We start from the raw sequence: 18,794 nt of genomic DNA, 5'->3' as shown, positions 1-18,794 counted from the left end.
TCTGTGAGTGTGTGTCTCAAATTTTAAAATGTTTTTATATGGCTTTTAATAAATAATAAACAGGGAAGAAAAAAGGTTTCCATTTCCAATTTGAGTGTCAGTAGAGATCTAGGATATAGTCTTTGAAGAATGAGAGTTTAGAGGCTTGGATTATGGAATTTTAGTTGCTTACTTAACAATATTGTGTGTTCTAATTTTATTGTAAAGAACATAGAAAGAGGCTCTTTATTAATTAGTAAAGATTAGATCACAATAGGTACGTTCTTTTTTGTATATTTTTTTATTTCTCCATTAGTTTTAATTTTACTTGGTTATATATAGAAACAAGTATATTAAACATTTTAATTGAATTATTATATCGAGGCCGAGGCAGGTATATCAAGTCTGCTTGGTCCTAAATGGCCTTGACTTTTGAGGTCGAGGTGAGCATATTGGGCCGATCAGCCTAAGAGTGGCCTCAACCTTGACTTAAAGGAATCAAATTTCTCAGAAGCGCGTGAACGCATCTGTCTCTGAAATTCATTTTGAAATTTTTGAAAAACATAGAAATAAAAGAACATCGGATAAACATATAATAAAGGGTTAGTTGCATAAATAGAATTTAAGCCCAAAATAATAGAATATGTAGTACAAGGATAAAATAATTGCATATATAAATCAAAAATGTAAAAGACTAAAAAACCCATGCCTAACCACCATTTTTTTTTCGCTTTTTCTCGATTTTCTCAAATTAAAAGCTATCACTGATAGCAATTATTAGTGATAACCACTGATAGCTACTATCAGCTGCTATCACTGATAGCAGCTATCAGTGATGACCACTGATAGGTTCTATCAGCTGCTATCGTTGATAGCCTCTATCAATTGCTATCGATAATAGTTGCTATCAGCGATAGCTTTCAATTTTAGAAAAATTAATACAATCTTGAAATATTAACTTTTAATTTGCTATCAATTATTATTAGCTATCTTTGATTCACTTTCATCAATTGGAATCAACGTTGAAATATTACTACTTAAGGCTATCAGTGGCTATCAATGATAGATTTATAAATAGTGATCAACTTTGAAAGAAGACCAACAACTTTGATTATCATAGTTATCAATAATAATCTTTTATCATGGCTATCACTGATAGCAGCTATCAGTCATTATCACTGATAGACTTTCATCAATTAGAATCAACCTTGAAATATTAACACTTAAGGCTATTAATGATAGATTTCTATAATTGGTTATCACCTTTGAAAGAAACTCGATATATAGATATCACTTAAGTTTTATCACCGATATCACTAACATCACACATATTGTGGTTATCAGTGATAGCTTCTTTCACTGATAACATCACTTATAAGATGCTATTAATGATCTCACTGATATCATACTATCAGTGATAGTTCTCTATCACTAATAACATGCTATCAGTGGTAGATTCTATCACTGATAACGTGTTATCGGATAACTTCTATCATCGATAACATGCTATTAGTATTAGCTCCTATCATTGGTAACCTGCTATTAATAGCAACTTCTATCATAACCACTGAACACCTTTTTGCCCCTTTCTTGTCCTTCCCAAACATTTATAAGTCTCTTTTCTTTTTGATGATAGCTTCTATCACTAATAAACATTCTATTAGTGATAACTTCTAGGCATTCCACTTACATTTTAGTTCGAGATTCAACTTTATTAATTAAATTCACTAAGTTGGCTATCAATGATAGATTTCTACAAGTGACTATTAACTACGAAAATATAATCAAAGATTAAGCTATCAATGATAGAAAATATTAGTGACTATCACTGATAGAATTTCATTTGCTATTTATATTTATTATTTATTATAATAATCAAACTTGATGATTGGCTTGTTGGTGTTAAGTCACTTATGAATTGAAGACTTTCAAGTCACGCGTATGGAACTCGGCCTCATAATTCTTGTGAAAAAAAGGGGAAGAAGAAAAAATTCAAATAAAGGAAAGAAAAATTTTAAAAATAAGAGAAAGAGAAGAAGCAAAAACTGAAGAAAAAGAAAGAAAATTAAATAGAAAAAAGGAAGAAAAAACTGAAAAAATGAAAGAAAAACTAAAAAAGAAAAAGAAAGAGAAAGAGAAGACGCAAAAAATCGGAGAAAGACAAGAAAATAAAATAATAAAAAAAAGATAAGGAAAGAAGCAAAAATCGGAGAAATGGAAGAAAATAAAAATTAAAAAAAGGAATAAGTAATAGCTGAAGAAAGAAAAAAAAAGAATAATAAAAAATTGAAGAAAGAAAAGAAAATTAAAAAAATGAAGAAAGGAAAGAAAGAAATGAAAGAAAATAAAAAAATAAAGGAAAGAAGCAAAAATCGGATAAAGAAAAGAATAAAATAAAAAAAATGTTGTACAACAAAATAAGACAAGAAAGGGTGAAATTAAAAATTAATTAAAAAAATAAAAGATTGATTAGTCAACTCATCCATATTTACAAAAATTTAAAAAATGTTATATATTTTTAGAATTTTTCTCTTATTCTAGTATGCATTACAAATATCCTATAATAAATAACATACTTTTTAGGAAAAATGATACGTTATCTCCTGAAGATTATCTTCAAAATAATCCTTATCCGTGGCACGAACTCCCTAAAAAACCATAAATAGTCACAAACACTTTCATTAACAGTCACGAATAAGCACCAAGATGCCACCATTACGAGTCTTTCCTTATGCTCCGGACAGAATCAAGGGAAGAGATTACAGGACAGTGTTTCCGTAAAATCAACAATTCTTTTTCTTCAAAAAACTTCGGCCAAAAAAACGTCTTATTAACGTGAGAGACGTTTGGTTGGAAGGAAGTTCAAACTTCCATCCACTAACACAGAGAATAACTATTCTCATTTTATTTGATTTAATTATTTATTAAATCTAATTTAGTACATAATTAGATTAATTAACAATTAGATATCATATATTTAATTTTAGGGAAATTGCAGCTTTAATAAAAAATAAATTGAAAATTAGGTGTGTCCCTAGGTTTTGCTTTTTTTTAAAACATGGCAAAAAACTTCCGTCTGAAAATTTGATTGCTATCTGATTTCTATGTGATTGTTGTGTGATTATTATCTAGGTTGTATGTGATTGCTATGTGATTACCACACCTGCAATTACAAAAAAGTTAAAGTCATTGCTTTGGTTTCTTAAAATATATTTGTCATACAATGCAATTTTCCTTTAATTTCATTTGAATCCAATTCAAATAATATCCTCTCACATAAGCTATAGTTTTAACATGAATCTCATTTATATTAATTTTAACCTATAGTTTTATATTAATCTCATTTATATAAATAATATTTAAATCTTATTCAAATATTTATCTCTATCATATAATAAAGTATAATTTTGAATCTCATTCAAAATTAACTTTATATTATATTGTATCTATATACATTATATTAATTGTATCTCATCCAATTAATTTCCAATTTGAGTATTTCAAATTAATCCAAAATTAAATGATTCTTGTTTTATCCTTTGTGAATTAGCAAGGGGATCTAATGAACCTATAGATTAGAAGGTCCAATGATACGAGATAATTAATTAAACTCTTTAATTAAATTAATCAACATTCATTAACTGCAGGTCACTCCAATAAAGACCCATAGTTGCACTCTTCGTACTGTAGATATATTTTGTGTCCACGGATATAACCAATCAACTGTAAGTCGACCTTTCATGAATGACTTATAATTACAACTGGATCAAATTACTGTTTTATCTTATTAATTACATCTAACTTTTCAAGTATTAATGATCCTTTTAATGAACAATTAGTTTGTAGACTAAATATAAACTAAATCCCTCCCAAATAAGAGGGTGGAGCCTCATTGTTTAAGATTCGGAATCATCTTTTAAGAGAGCAATTCATCTACTTACCCTAAAATCAAGAAGGAGAGAATTTCATCTTGTATAGCTATGTTTCCATCTCCTTCATTGGACAAATCCCCAAAATGGTAGACATATTAAGTCCGTGATACTGGCCACCCTCACCCATATAAATCAAAGGACTGTCCTCATAGACAAGAGTTTATAACTCACTTAGGATTGATGTCGAGTCACCTATGGTCATTTTGTGAAATGTTAACCTCTTCAATTAACGGTGTTATAAAGACTAATCATTTCGTGGTGGTCTTATACAAACTCTTTGTATAGGATACCCTCACTTACATGTCTTCAAATGAATGATTATGATCACATCGTTTGTTATACTTACAACTCTTATAACATTTACAAAGTAGGTCCTATCCGTAGTGTTACCAAGATAAGAAACCAAACCTTATCAATAAACTATAGACGATTTAAATTGTTACTTAAACATGATCTACCTGCATGTTTGTTACATACATGTTCAAGTTACATAAAATAACCTTGAATCTTAGTTTATTGGATTGAGTTAATGCAATCTAAATTTCGAATAAAATAACATCTTATTTTACTAAATAAATTATTTATATAAAATTATGAGAACCATAAAATTTAGGGCAATAGCCCCAACATGACCTCCAAAGTCGAGACGGGCATATTAGGCCAATTGACCCAATTTTCCTCCCTTCTCCTGGTCTCTTTCTCCCTCGGCCCTTTTCCTGCACTCATTTGGCCCTCATGTGACGATTGCTATTCCAATTTTACCTTTAATATCATACTTGCTCCAGCTTGGGACTCTTGATCCAAAATAACCCATAACAAGTTTGTTGTTAAAAAGAAAAAAAAGGCTAATTTGAAGTTTCCATTTTGATAGACTGAAAACGCTCTTACTAAATTGAAAACCATTATTTTAGAAAAGTCTTCAATCCAATGAAAGTGCACACGGTTGATAAATAGTAATTAAATATTGGAAGAATTCCAAGTTGTCTTCCAAGGGAATGATTTTCTAAACAAAAAATTCTTAAAAAAAAAAAAAAAATCCTCAAAATTGCAACTTTATAACAAGAGATTGATTTGTGTCTTTGGTGTGATTTTAATTTGATGATTAATAATGTGAAAGTAGGGATTCAAACATGTTTATATCTCCTTGTATCTACTGCAATGCAAGGTCTACATTAGTCTAGCATAAATCCTTGTGTTTGACCGTGGACTTACCAGGAACCTGGATTAGATTTATATATGAATCTGACTAAGGAAAAAATATGGACAAATCATAGAGAGTATAACACATCTCACAGACGCATAATCCAATCTTCTCACTTAGCGAAGTAATTCACCATTCATCTTCATTCACATGAATTTTTTCTTCTATCTTTATTTATAATACACTCCTAGCGCACATCATGAAGTACGAACATCAACCTAGTCGAGATATGCGAGTGTGCCTACTGACCCCTCGACCTCTAGTACTTTATTTAATAAAAATAATTAATTAAATTTTATTCATCTTTGGATGCATGAATAATTTAAATTGGTGTTTAAAAAAAAAAAACAACTTCACAATGAAACTAAATTCTTTTGGGTTGTATGTCGTAAAACTAGCAACTTGTTATGTTAAACATATTCCATTATCAATAAAGATGTTACTGACGTTTATTCCATAAAATTATTATTGAATATGTGAACTGCACTTGTAAAGTATAAATCCAACAAAATAAAGATCCATAGCTATTACATAAAACATGAACTTTATGTGGAGACATAAGGGTAGATCAAGTTTAGTAAAAGCCAAAATGGTCTATAGTATATGAATAAGGCTGGGTACCTTATTCTGATAACACTATTAGATGCGGCCCACTCTGTAATTATTAATATTTTTTGTTGTTTAAGATCGGACCAAGAATTGAGTCACTCTTACTTTATAATGTTATTTACTATTTAAGACTGATTATTTCAAAGCGATGACCTAGGTCACTTTACCTTAATCCTGAGCTAACTATATATGCCTGTTTATACAGGATTATCATTAGATTTGCATGGGTGAGGGTTGGCTCAATAGTGCCAACTCAATAAGCCTCCCATTTCAGGGGTAAGACCGCATAGATAATTGGGGATATAAGGTGCAAGACAGAATTCATTCCTACCCGCTTTTAGGGATAGTAGAGAGGTTCCTTTAAGTGCTAACTTCGGGTCTTGAACAAGGGGTTCCACCCTCTCATTAGCCCAAGAGGGACTCAGTTTAGTGATTGGATCACAAACCAATTATTCATTAGAGGATCAGTGTGACTTAAGGAGCAAGATATAATCTCGGGTGTAAAACAACTTTTGACCCAACCATTATTACGAACAACCTATAAAGGGTTGACTTAATTATGATAATTATGGACATATAATATATCTATAGTGAGAGGAGTGCAACTATAGGTTATAGCAGACAGTCCTGTTAGTTAACGAATGTTGATTAACTAGGTTAAAGAGTTTGACCAGTTAGTCTCGGATCGTTGGAGCCCATGATCTATAGGTCCATCGGGTCTCCTTGCTAGCTCACTACAGATAAAATTGAAGAACTAGGTGAAGTAAGAATTTGAAATGTTCAAATTCGAGTATTAGGGAAAATTGTATTTTATATGAGATATAATTTACAATTAAATAATTAATTTATTAATTATTTTGTAGAATATTCTTGAACATTAGTAAGGAAGTATTTTTTTAATATGATTAATGTGATTAATCAAAGTTAGGTGTCAAAAATAATTTAGTATGTGATAACTTAACTTTATTTTTATTTTCTATATTATGAAAATGTTTTTTCATAAAAGTTTGTTTTATTTATATAAAAATTAGCACTAACTACGTGGACTTTGAAGTGACACTTTCCAAGCTTGACATCTAAAGATTACATGCTAGTGGATTTTGGGGTAGAAGATATGCAAAATAGAATTTTGCATGAATTTTTTTCTTTAAATAGTTTGCTTTTTCAAATGTAAAAAAAAAAAAAAAAAAATAATGCTTCTTTGAATTTTCCTTGTCTTCACTAACAAAACGATCCCACCACCGTATTCTTCAATCGAAAAATAGCGAGGACTTACCATTGATTGTGTCGATTTAGCACGAAGAGGAAGATTGTGGTGGATTCTACAAAGGTTGCATTTTCTAACCTTTATGCATGCTTATTCTTAGTTTTATGTAATTAGAACGTTATCAATCATTTTCTTCTGATATTGCATGTGTTCTTTATGTTCTAACAAATTCTACTTTCTCATTATAATAATAAATGTTGTTATCTTGATTTGTGACCATTATCCAAGCATCAATGCACAAGAAACTTTTGGTATGGACTCTAATCAAAGACTTATTGTCAATATGGTTGGAAAAATACCAAGTAGCTTTGTTGAAGTTGTTTCAATCTTTCATTTAGAAGTTAAAAAAAAGGAATAAATATAAGAAAAAATAAAAACCCATGTAAAAAACTTAGTTTATTATGTTAGTGATGATAGGACCAAAACAATATAACAACAACCCACTAGGATCTCCTCCAAAACAATCAACCAAATAATTGTTCTCTGAAACACCACAAATGAATTACCTAATAATCAACAAGCAACTGAAACACCACAAATGAATTACCTAATAATCAACAAGCAATCAACCAATAATGGACAACAATACACAATAAAATTTTGGAAGACTATAAACAAAGAGCACGCACGAATTATACGCGAAAAACCCCTTCGATGTGAAGAGTAAAAACCACGAGACTTGTGAGGAGTTCACCTGTGTCAACTTCTCTTATTATGATAAAATTGAGAGAGAAAGAACCCAAATTAATCATACAAATGTTCACTATCCACCAATACTTTCATACATAAAATATGAACATATGAGAGATAAAAAGAATGAAAATCACCCAGTTTTACATATTCTATTCGGCAACAATTATAGACAATCCAAAGCTTCAAACAACGAACCAACCATTCAAAACAAGATCCTATGTATTTCAAACAGGCTGACCAAATCTCAGCATGATCAAACGATTTAAATTCTAGCAATCGACAACTTTATGGAAGTTGTCGTTGAAAAGTCGAATTGTTATCTTTCTCTCTGATTTTTTACCTTCAGCAATCGAAAACTTTGTGGGGCGAAAAGATGATAAAATGGCCAAGATAGGAGCTAAATTGCACAAAAAGAGAAAGAATGCCAAGAGAATTGCAAATCTGCCTAACCAGAGCATTGCAATGGTAAGGGATGGAAGTTGCCTATTTCATGAAGAAATAGGGCAGGTTGCAACACTTTGAATTTGAGACGGAGGCGCTTTGGATGACTTATGCAGTGTTGCAATGCTACGACGCTTGATATAAATTGATTTCTGTCTAAAGCTAAGGTAATAATGCCATTTTGCCATTTTTGGGCTCGTTTTTCTTCTCCCTTCCACAGAATACTATAATTTCTTGCCATTATTAGCATCATAGAGCTTGATTATTGGTTTTAGAGTATGATTTATGGCTAAGAGGTAAGTACTTAGCTTGGGTTTTGTAGTTTATCTCTATTCCTTCTTCATTCTTCAGGCTTCTGTAGTTATTCTGCTTAGATTCTTGTGAATTTTATGAGATTTCGTCTTGAATTTGTTCTTTAACTATCTTGCATGGGATAATTTGACAACTTAGCTATGTTAGTGTGATTGATTGCTTTGATTAGCCCTAATTTGCACTCATTAGGTAGTTAATCACTTAGAAGCAATGGTTAAGTAAGCTTGTAAAGTCAAATTAGGGTTCCATTTGATAAGCATTACTTTCTAATCTAGATAAATCTCTCTAAAATAGTTGATTAGATGATGAAATCAATTATATGACTTAGCGATTTCCTTAATCTTAATCCTTGTTACTTTATTGATTAGTGGGGGATTCTCCTTATTTCTTTAAATTAACATGATCTTATGGACTACCGATTAGGATTCTAAGTGAGTAGGCCAAGTTTTAATTCGAAAATCTCACATTAATCTTATGATTAAGTCCATGATAGAATTGAAAAGGGAATGGAATAAACTATACCAACCCAAGTTAGGTGTTTTGTTCTATTGATTATTTTTACACAAAATTCACTCAATTTACTCCATGCATTTCAATTTTCATGCAACTTTCATTAACCATCTTCACAACTCCCCTCTCCCCCTTTCGATTACATTCTATAAGTTTTGAAGTTAAGAAATCTAGTAATGTAAGGCACGAAAATTAATTTGGGGTACGATACGACCTAACGCACATTACCACATTTAGTGTCGTTGCTAGGGCGGCAATAAATTTCTTAATTTTTGGGGCTTATAATTCATTCCTTTCTAATCCATTTTCTCTTTTTGATGCTGTATCGACACCGAAGGGGTCTAGACTATTCTATTTTGTAGAAATTTACTGGGAGGAGCGAAGAATCAGAAGAGAGAGGAGACAGCAAGCTATGCTTGAAAGAAATATTTGTGTTGAAGGCACGCCAGAAGAAGAATCTGAAGAAGAAGGTGTTCCTTGAAACACATCACCAATCATGGCTGAACGTGAAAAAGACACTTAAGGAGCTCTCAGCACTTGATTTCACTCAGCAGCCTCTTTGCATTGTTCATCCTGAAAGAGCAAGTAATTTTGAACTAAAATCTGGGTTAATTCACTTACTCCCTTCATTTTTTGGTCTACCAGATGAAGACCCGCATAAGCATCTGAAGGAATTCTATGTCGTGTGCGATGGCATGAGATTGAACGAGGTTACACAAGAACAAATAAATATGAGGACATTCCCCTTCTCATTGAATGAAGATGCCAAGGAGTGGATTTACATCCTTCTACCAAGGAGTATTACATCCTTGGAGGAGTTCTAGAGGCAGTTCTTGGAGAAGTTTTTCCCAGCATCCCAACATCCTAGTATCTTCTCTGACTTTATTGAGAGCTGTATGGAGGTGTTTATAGGTGACTTCACTGTTTATGGATACTCATTTCATGACTTTTTTTCAAACTTGTCTAGGGTTCTAGAGCGATGTATTAAGTCTAACCTTGTGCTTAATTTTGAAAAATGTCATTTTATGCCCTCGCATGAGATTGTACTTGGACGTATTACTTCTGAGCATGGTATAGAGGTCGATCCTACTAAAGTTAATGTTATTGCTAAGCTCCCTTACCCCACAAACATGAGGGAGGTTCAATATTTTCTTGGGCATGCAGGTTTCTACCATTGGTTTATCAAGGATTTTAGTAAAATCGCTCAGTCAATGGCCTCTCTTCTTCACAAGGACGTTGCCTTTGAATTTTATGATGAATGCAAGATAAGCTTTGATGTGCTGAAGAATGCCTAATCGTGTGCTACAGTTATTCAGGCTGCCCGTTGGGATCTTCCCTTCGATATCATGTACAATGTGAGCGACCATGCTGTTGGAGGGTTTTGGGCTAGAAGGTTGATAAGAAACACCAACTGATCTACTACGCTTCAAAGACCCTGAACCCATCACAATGCAGCTACACTGGATGAAAAATGTGTTTTTAGCTGTTGTCTTTGCTCTTGAAAAATTTCATTCTTACATTGTTGGATCTGAAGTAGTTGTCTTTCTTTATCATGTAACTTTGCGGTATCTTATGTCGAAAAAGAAGTCCAAGCCCAGATTGTTGAGGTGGGTTCTTCTCCTCCAGAAGTTTAACCTGAAGCTTCAAAATAGAAAGGGATGTGAAAATGTTATCGTCAATCACTTGAGAAGACTTGTAGCAGAAGGTGGTTGTCTCAGTTCTGATGGAGACTTCCCGGACCATATGTTATTACAGGTAGATGACATTTCCATGACTCTTTGGTATACTGACCTTGTTAATTATTTGACTAATTGTGAGTTCCCTTATGGAATGAATAAACATAAACATGATCAATAGTGAGTCAAAATATTATGGCTGGGAAGAACCTATTTATGGAAATTATGTTCAAATCAGGTTGTTAGGAGGTGTGTCCCTAATGACGAGTTATTTTGTTTTAGAATTCTATCATAAGCATACATGTGGTGGACACTTTAGTCCTAAGCGAACCACTAAAAAAGTCTTTGATTTTGGTTTATATTGGGATACTTTGTTTAGGGATGCATATTTTCTCTATAAGACTTGTGAACGCTGTAAAAAGTCAGGAGGTTTGTCCTGTAGGAATTAAATGCCATAAGTCCCTATTCTTTTCTATGAGATGTTTGATGTATGGGGGATAGATTTTATGGGACCATTTCCTTCATCTTATAGATTTAGGTACATTTTATTGGTAGTGGACTATATTTCCAATTGGGTGGAAGCAAAGGCCATTATTACTGATGATGCTAAAGTTGTTGCAGGGTTCATGAAGTCTAACATCTTATGCAGATATAGTTTCCCCTAGGTAATCATCAACGATCAAGGATCACATTTCTACAATCGAGTCATCGTTTCCTTGCTGAAAAAGTATGGTGTACAACATCATATGTCACACCCTCTCCTAAGCCTTGTCTTCCCAGACCCGAAAGGAGGCGTGAAGAAAGCTGATATCACCTTTGAGATACCAACTTCCCTGTTGAGTTTTATATCCTAAAACTCGTGGTTTGTAAACAATAAAATCATTCTGTAAATCGATAATGTTGTTCTTGAATATATGAATTGCTTATTTCGTCTTAGAAAGAAACCTAATAAACTAAAAGATCCATGATATTACGTGAGTACGTGAACTTTATGAGAAAACATAAGAGCGGATCAGGTTCGAGTAAATAGTCAAAATGATCTATAGTATATGAGTAAGGTTGGGTGACTTATTTTGGTAACACTATCGAATGTAGCCCACTTTGTAGTTGTTACAAGGAGTTGTAAAGTGCTACAAACGAAGTGATCATGATTTGTTCATGTGATGACATGAGGAGTGGGGGCGTCCTGTGTAATGACTTTGCATAAGATCGAACCAAGAAATAAGTCACTTTTACATAATAACACTATTTACTATTTAAGACTTACTATTTCATAACGATGACCTAGGTAACTTAACCTTAAACCTGAGCTAACTATGAACTCCTGTTTATTCGAGATCATCCTTAGATTTGCATAGGTAAGGGTTGGCTTAACAGTGTCAGCTCAATAAGCCTCCCATTTCAGGGGTAACACTGGGTAGACAGCTGGGGACATAAGGTCCAAGATGGAATTCTCTCCTACCCGCTTTCAGGAATAGTAGAGAGGTGGTTCCCTTAAGTGCTGACTCTGGGTCTTGAGTAAGGGGCCCCGCTCTCTCATTGGCCGAAGAGGGACTCGGTTTGATGATCGGATCACAAACCAATTGTTCATTAGAGGATCAGTGGGACTTAAGCAACAAGAGGTAATATCGGGGGTAAAATAACCTTTTGACCCAGTTGTTAATATGAACAACCTGTGAAGGGTTAACTTACTAATTATGTTTATATCGAGTGGACGCAATATATCTACAGTGAGAGGAGTGCAACTACTGAACTTTAGTGGAGTGACCCGGTAGTTATTGAATGGGGGTCAATTCAGGGTAAATAGTTTAGCCAATTAATTTTGGATCGTTGAAGCTCATGATCTATAGGTTCATTAGGTCCCCCTACTAGTTCACAAACGGATTAGCCTTAGAATAGCTTGATAAGTTGATTTAAAACATTCAAATTGGAATTAGTAATTATATGTGATATAATTACACGTTTAATTTTAGAATTAAATGTATTTTGAGAATCGATTAATATATAAATATGATTTAAATATTAATTTCATGAATAAGGATTCATGGTAATGAAATTGGAGACAAATTAATTTAATATTTGATACTAAATTAATAAAATTAATAAAATTGTTTAATTAATTATTAATTATTAATTTTATTAGAAAAATTGATTATTGAATTAATTTTTGTAAAATTAATAAAGTTTCAATTTTAATCAAAGAATTAAAATTGAAAAAGGTTTTTTTTTTAATATCAATTGCAAAACCAAAAGGGAATTTGAAAATGGAGAAAAATCCCAAAGTTGCATTTTCCAACTTTCAAGTAAGAACGTTAGTCATCTTCTTACACATAGTTCCACCACCAAATTCAAGGAGGACTTAGAATCACTTGAAGTGATCAGTTTGCATGAGAGTCATGCCATAAAACTACTCTTGATTGAGTGAAAAAGCTGATGCAATTATTGAATTGCTGAGTTTTTTATGGGTGAAAAAGTTGTTCATCAACAAGCTAAAAAACTAGAAAACATCTCCTCCAATTCCCTTAGTTCAAGCTTGGTTTGAGTCCCACAACTCAATCTAAGGCTCCTAGAGAATAGTAGGAAAGTTTTAGTAGTGGTCCACAGCAAGGATTGGAGAAGATTGTAGCTCAAATTCATGTTTGAACAGGATTTAGAATGTGTTGAAACCCTCTTAGTTCTCTGTGGACATGCTTATTTTGATGTCAAAATTAAGGAATTAGAATGCTTACTGATCCTATTTTCTTCCATAGCTTATTTTTGTATTCCAACAATTGGTATCAGAGCATCATTTAAGCATTCGATTCGAGTTAATATGGCTTGGTGGGTGTTTATCGTAAGTTGTATGAAAATGATGAACTGATATGATTTTTCTGAGTTTTGGCATTGAATTCTTTTCAATTATGTTGTAATTCTTGTAATTGGCTCTTGATTGATGGGCCTTAATATGTGATTAAGTGTCTATAATTCAATTGGAGACATTAGAGTTGCAATTAGGTTGTAATTGAAGAAAGAAGTGAAGAAGGTCGAGCATCAAAAACTGTTTTTCCAACCACTGCCCCATACTCGATGGTACTCGATGGTATTTTGGTAAATACTCGATGCACGATGCCATACTTGATGGTACCCGATTGCATTTATTCGATGGTATTTTGGTAAATACTCGATACACGATGCCATACTTGATGCTCGATATCGTACTTGATGCTCATACTCGATGGCATACTCGATGCTTGATGGTACTCGATGGATTTTTGCCCTGTTCAGCCCAATTTTGAGCATTGAAGGTTCGATTCGAGAGGCTTGGGTTCGATTTAGGGCAGTTGGAGCGATTCATAAATGTTTTGGAGCCAGTTTTGATTATTATTGTAATATTTAGACCTTTGTTTGCTTGAGAATGCCAAAACTAAACCATATTAATTTGTATTTAATTATTTATGCATGGGATGTATGTTATAATTAAATAAATCTTGTATGTGCCTATAGTATGTCATGTATATTTAAAATTGCACCATAGGAAGCATGTTACTTGCGTTGAAAGTATGTTATAAGGTTTTATAATATATAATATGCATGTTTAGAATTTCAAAATGTTTTAATATAAGTGTTATATTAAATTATGAGATATCTGATGTATGTTATGGATGTATATCATGTCTAAATTTTTATAAGTTGTTATAAAATTGGGTTAGACATTTAATATTCATAATAAAGATAAGCATACTCACGTAGGTTAACCGCTTGTTTTAATAGTTAAAATAGGTCGTTATCTTATAAAACTTAGGTTACAAACTCAACCGACACATAATCCTATCTAAGGCTAGAGGTATTTAAGTTGACGGTCTACGGAACACCTCCTACCTGGGGATTATGGCCGAATAATTGAGCATTGTTAACCAGTTTTATGAGCAATACATGAGCGGTGTGCGATTTTAAAGATGGTTTATCACTAGGTTAAATCCAAATATAAATGTTATACTTGGATTAACACCTAGACTTAAGTTGTTTAAGAACATTCTTAAGTAAAGATTTACCCAAAACCAAATAGAACACTTCAGTGGGTTTTAATAGCATATATGATATGTTATTAGAACACTTCAGTGGGAATTTAATAACGCTTCAGTGGGAGATTAATAACATATGTAATATGTTATTTTTAGCTCTCACGTCACTAAGAGTTTACAAAGATTCATGTTTCACTTCATGTCACCTGGGAGTGACCTCCATTCGGAAAGTGTTTACATAAATCGATATTATGGTGAATGAAAAGAAGTTGTTCAATGTAAAATCAAATATACGGTATGTTGATTTCAACTCTCACGTCCCTAGAAAGTTCACACCGTGAGGTCCATACTGATGGAACATAAAGAATGCATGCATAGCGGAAGTGATGAAATCGACAATGTTCTAATTGCAATAAAATCAAGAATAAGCAAGATAAAGGGATAGAAAATACAACCTTTGAAGACTCCACCATGAACTTCCTCTCCCGAGCTCGATTGACACCATCAACAGCAAATCCTCGCTATTCTCCGGTTGAGGAACACAGTGGTGATATCATTATGTTAGTGAAAATAAGGGAATTTCATTGTAGAAAGAAGAGTAAAGGAGAGTCAAGGTGGAAGAGTTTAGGTCAAAAGTTGTTGAAGCATTAGTCTTGCAAATTTTTTTTAAAAAAGCCATTTATTGAGAAAACACATGCAAAATCCCATTTTGCATGTCTTCCACCTCAAACTCCACTAGCATGTAATCTTTAGGTGTTAAGCTTTGGGAAGTGCCACTTTAAAGTCTACTTAGTTAGTGGGAAAATCCAACAATTGCATTTTTTCACTAATTAATTTTTTATTAAGAAAATGAAATATAATTTTTCAAATTTATAAATTATTTAATTAAAACAATTTTAGTTAAATAAAATAAATAAATTTAATATCACATATTAAATTATTTATGACATCTAGCTTTGATTAATCACATTAATCAAGTTTACAAAACACTTTATGCTAATGATCACGTATACTCTAAAAAATAATTAATTAATAAATTAATTATTTAATTATAAATTATATCTCATATAAAATACAATTTTTCCTAAATCCCAAATTTGAAAATTTCAAATTCTTATTTCACTTAGTTCTTCAATTTTGTCCGTATTGAGCTAACAAGAAGACCCGATGGACCTACAGATCATGGGCTCCAACGATCCGAGACTAACCGATCAAACTCTTTAACCTAGTTAATCAACATTTGTTAACTAACAGGATTGTCCACTATAGCCTGTAGTTGCACTCCCCTTATTGTAGATATATTATGTGTCCATTTGATATAACCGTCATCAAGAAGTTGATCCTTCACAGGTTGTTCGTAACCTCAGCTAGGTCAAATACCGAAATACCCCTAAGTTACATCTTTCCTCCTTAAGTATTACTGTCCCTCTAATGAACAATTGATTTAGAATCATAATCACTAAATCCATTCCTTCTCAGGCCAACAAGAGGATGGGTAGGAGTGAATTCCATCTTGCAAATTCTATGTCCCTAACCATCTACCCAGTCTTATCCCTAAAATGGGAGGCATATTGAGTAGCGATGTTGAGCTTACCCTCACCTATGCAGATCAAGGGACAAACACGAATAAACATGAGTTCATAAACAACTCAAGATTTAGATCAAGTTGTCTAGGTCATCAAGAAGTGAAATTAATCAGTGTTAACAGTAAACGGTGTTAATACGTAACAGTGATTATTTCGTGGTTTGTCTTACACAATCTCATCGTGTAAAACACCTTCGCTCACATGTCTTTACATGAATGAACTGATCACATCGTTTTTTACACTTTACAAAATTTGTAACAATCATAAAGCGGGTCGTATTCAATAGTATCTCCAGAAATAGGTACCCAACCTAATCCAAGTACTATAGACAGTTTAGGCTATTTTACTCGAAATTGATCAAGTTTATGTCCCCACATAAACTCCAAGTATTCGTGAAAATAGCCAAAGGTTCATATTTTATTGGATATAGAGTTATTAAACAATCAACAACATTTGTCTGAATAAACTTCATATATGTTTACTGTTAAACGATGAGTTTTAGGACATAAAATACAACAAACGTCCACTTGAACTAACACTCCTAGTGGGTTACAACAAAGTTGAGTGTTGTGAGAAAAAACTAAATACAATAAACTAGGGCATCCCATACCCATAATTTCCCCTACTTTCCCTATTTATTCTACCCGCAGTCGTAAACTCTTTAGGTAACCCTAAAAAATCTTAACCTGGAGAGCCTTTGTGAATGGATCAGCAATATTGTCCTTAGACGCTATTTGTCTCACAATAATGTCTCCTCTTAGCATGATCTCTCTGATGAGATGATATTTGCGCTCAATATGTTTTTCACGCTTACGGCTTCTAGGGTCTTGGGAGTTCGCTACTACCCCACTTTTATCGCAATACAAAGTGATAGGTAGATGCATGTCAAGAATAACTTCTAGATCATTTAGGAACTTCCTAAGCCATACTGCTTCCTTGGCTGCTTCACAAGCAGCAACATATTCTGCTTCCATTGTGGAGTCTGTAAAGTAGCTCTGCTTAATACTTCTCCATACTATTACTCCTCCATTTAGAGTGAACACCGATCTCGAAGTAGATCTCCTGAAGTCTATATCAGTCTGAAAAATCGAAGTCAGTATATCCCATATAAGGATTAAATTCTTATTTCCAAATATGAGCACGTAGTTCCTTGTTCTCCTAAGATACTTGAGAATATTGTTAATAGCAATCCAATGTTCATAACCAGGATTGGACTGATATCTACTAGCAATCTCTAATGCAAAGTATATGTCTTGACGAGTACATAGCATTGCATACATCAGACTTTTGACTAATGATGCATAGGGAAACCATCTCATATCCTCGACTTTTTTAGGTGTCTTAGGACAATGTTCCTTTGACAAATGTATTCCATTTCTAAAAGGTAAAAGACCTCTTTTGGACTCTTGCATCTAAACCTAAACAACACCTTGTCTATATAAGATGTTTGAGACATGGCTAGCATTCTGTTCTTTTGGTTTCGAACTATTTGAATCCCAAGAACATAATGCACCTTTCCCAGATATTTCAACTAAAATTGGGTTGCTAGCCAATTTTTAATGTCAGTTAATTATCCTAAATTATTCCTAATAAGTAGGATATCATCCTCATACAAAACTAGAAATGCTACAGTGGAGTTGATGATCTTTTTGTATACATGCGGTTCATCAACGTTCTGTTCAAAGCCATAAGATTTGACTGCAATATCAAATCTTAAAATGCAGGATCTGGATGCCTATTTCAATCCATAAATAGATCTCTTCAGTTTGCAAAATTTTTGCTCTTGACCCTGTTCAATGAACCCTTTTGGTTCAACTATATAAATACTCTCTTCAAGATCTCCATTTAGAAAGGTAGTCTTGACATTTATTTGCCAAATTTCATAATTAGAAAAAGTGGCAATGGACAAGAGTATGTTGATTGGTTTGACCATAGCAACAAGTGAGAAGGTTTCTTCATAGTCCACTCTTTCAATCTGGGTATAACCCTTTGCTACTAACTAGGCTTTATAGGTCTGTACCTTCCCCGTATGGTCTCTTTTACGCTTGTAGATCCACATACAACTGATAGATCTTGCCTCATTAGGTTTATCTACAAGTTCCTAGACTGAATTAATGTACATAGACTCTATTTCAAGGTCCATGGATTTGATCCACTAATCTCGATCAACATCATCCATTGCCTGTTTATATGTTAATGGATCCTATAAGTCATCGATCAACATCATCCATTGCCTGTTTATATGTTAATGGATCCTCTAAGCTATCATCAGGTATGTTGACTTCAGTTTCAGTTAAACCCATATAGCGGTAAGGCTGTCTCATAACCCTCCCACTACGTCGAGGCTCTCTCAACTCTTGAGTAGGATGTGATGAACCAGACGTCCTTGATCAATCTATAACTCTTGTTGATGAGCAAGGCTGTTCAACAACTTTTGTTGATTCGTCTGTAGCATTATTTGAAATCTCTTCCAATACTAGTTTACTGCGGGGTTTATGATCTCAAATGTGGTCTTCCTCTAGGAATGTAGCATTTATCGATACAATTACCTTATCATCCTAAGGATCATAAAACTTACCACCTCTCA

The sequence above is a fragment of the Benincasa hispida genome, chromosome 3, assembly GCF_027475165.1.
Source record: "Benincasa hispida cultivar pf3 chromosome 3, pf3_genome.v1.1, whole genome shotgun sequence".
NCBI classification, from domain to species: domain Eukaryota; kingdom Viridiplantae; phylum Streptophyta; class Magnoliopsida; order Cucurbitales; family Cucurbitaceae; genus Benincasa; species Benincasa hispida.
Note: the sequence above shows the minus strand (reverse complement) of the source record.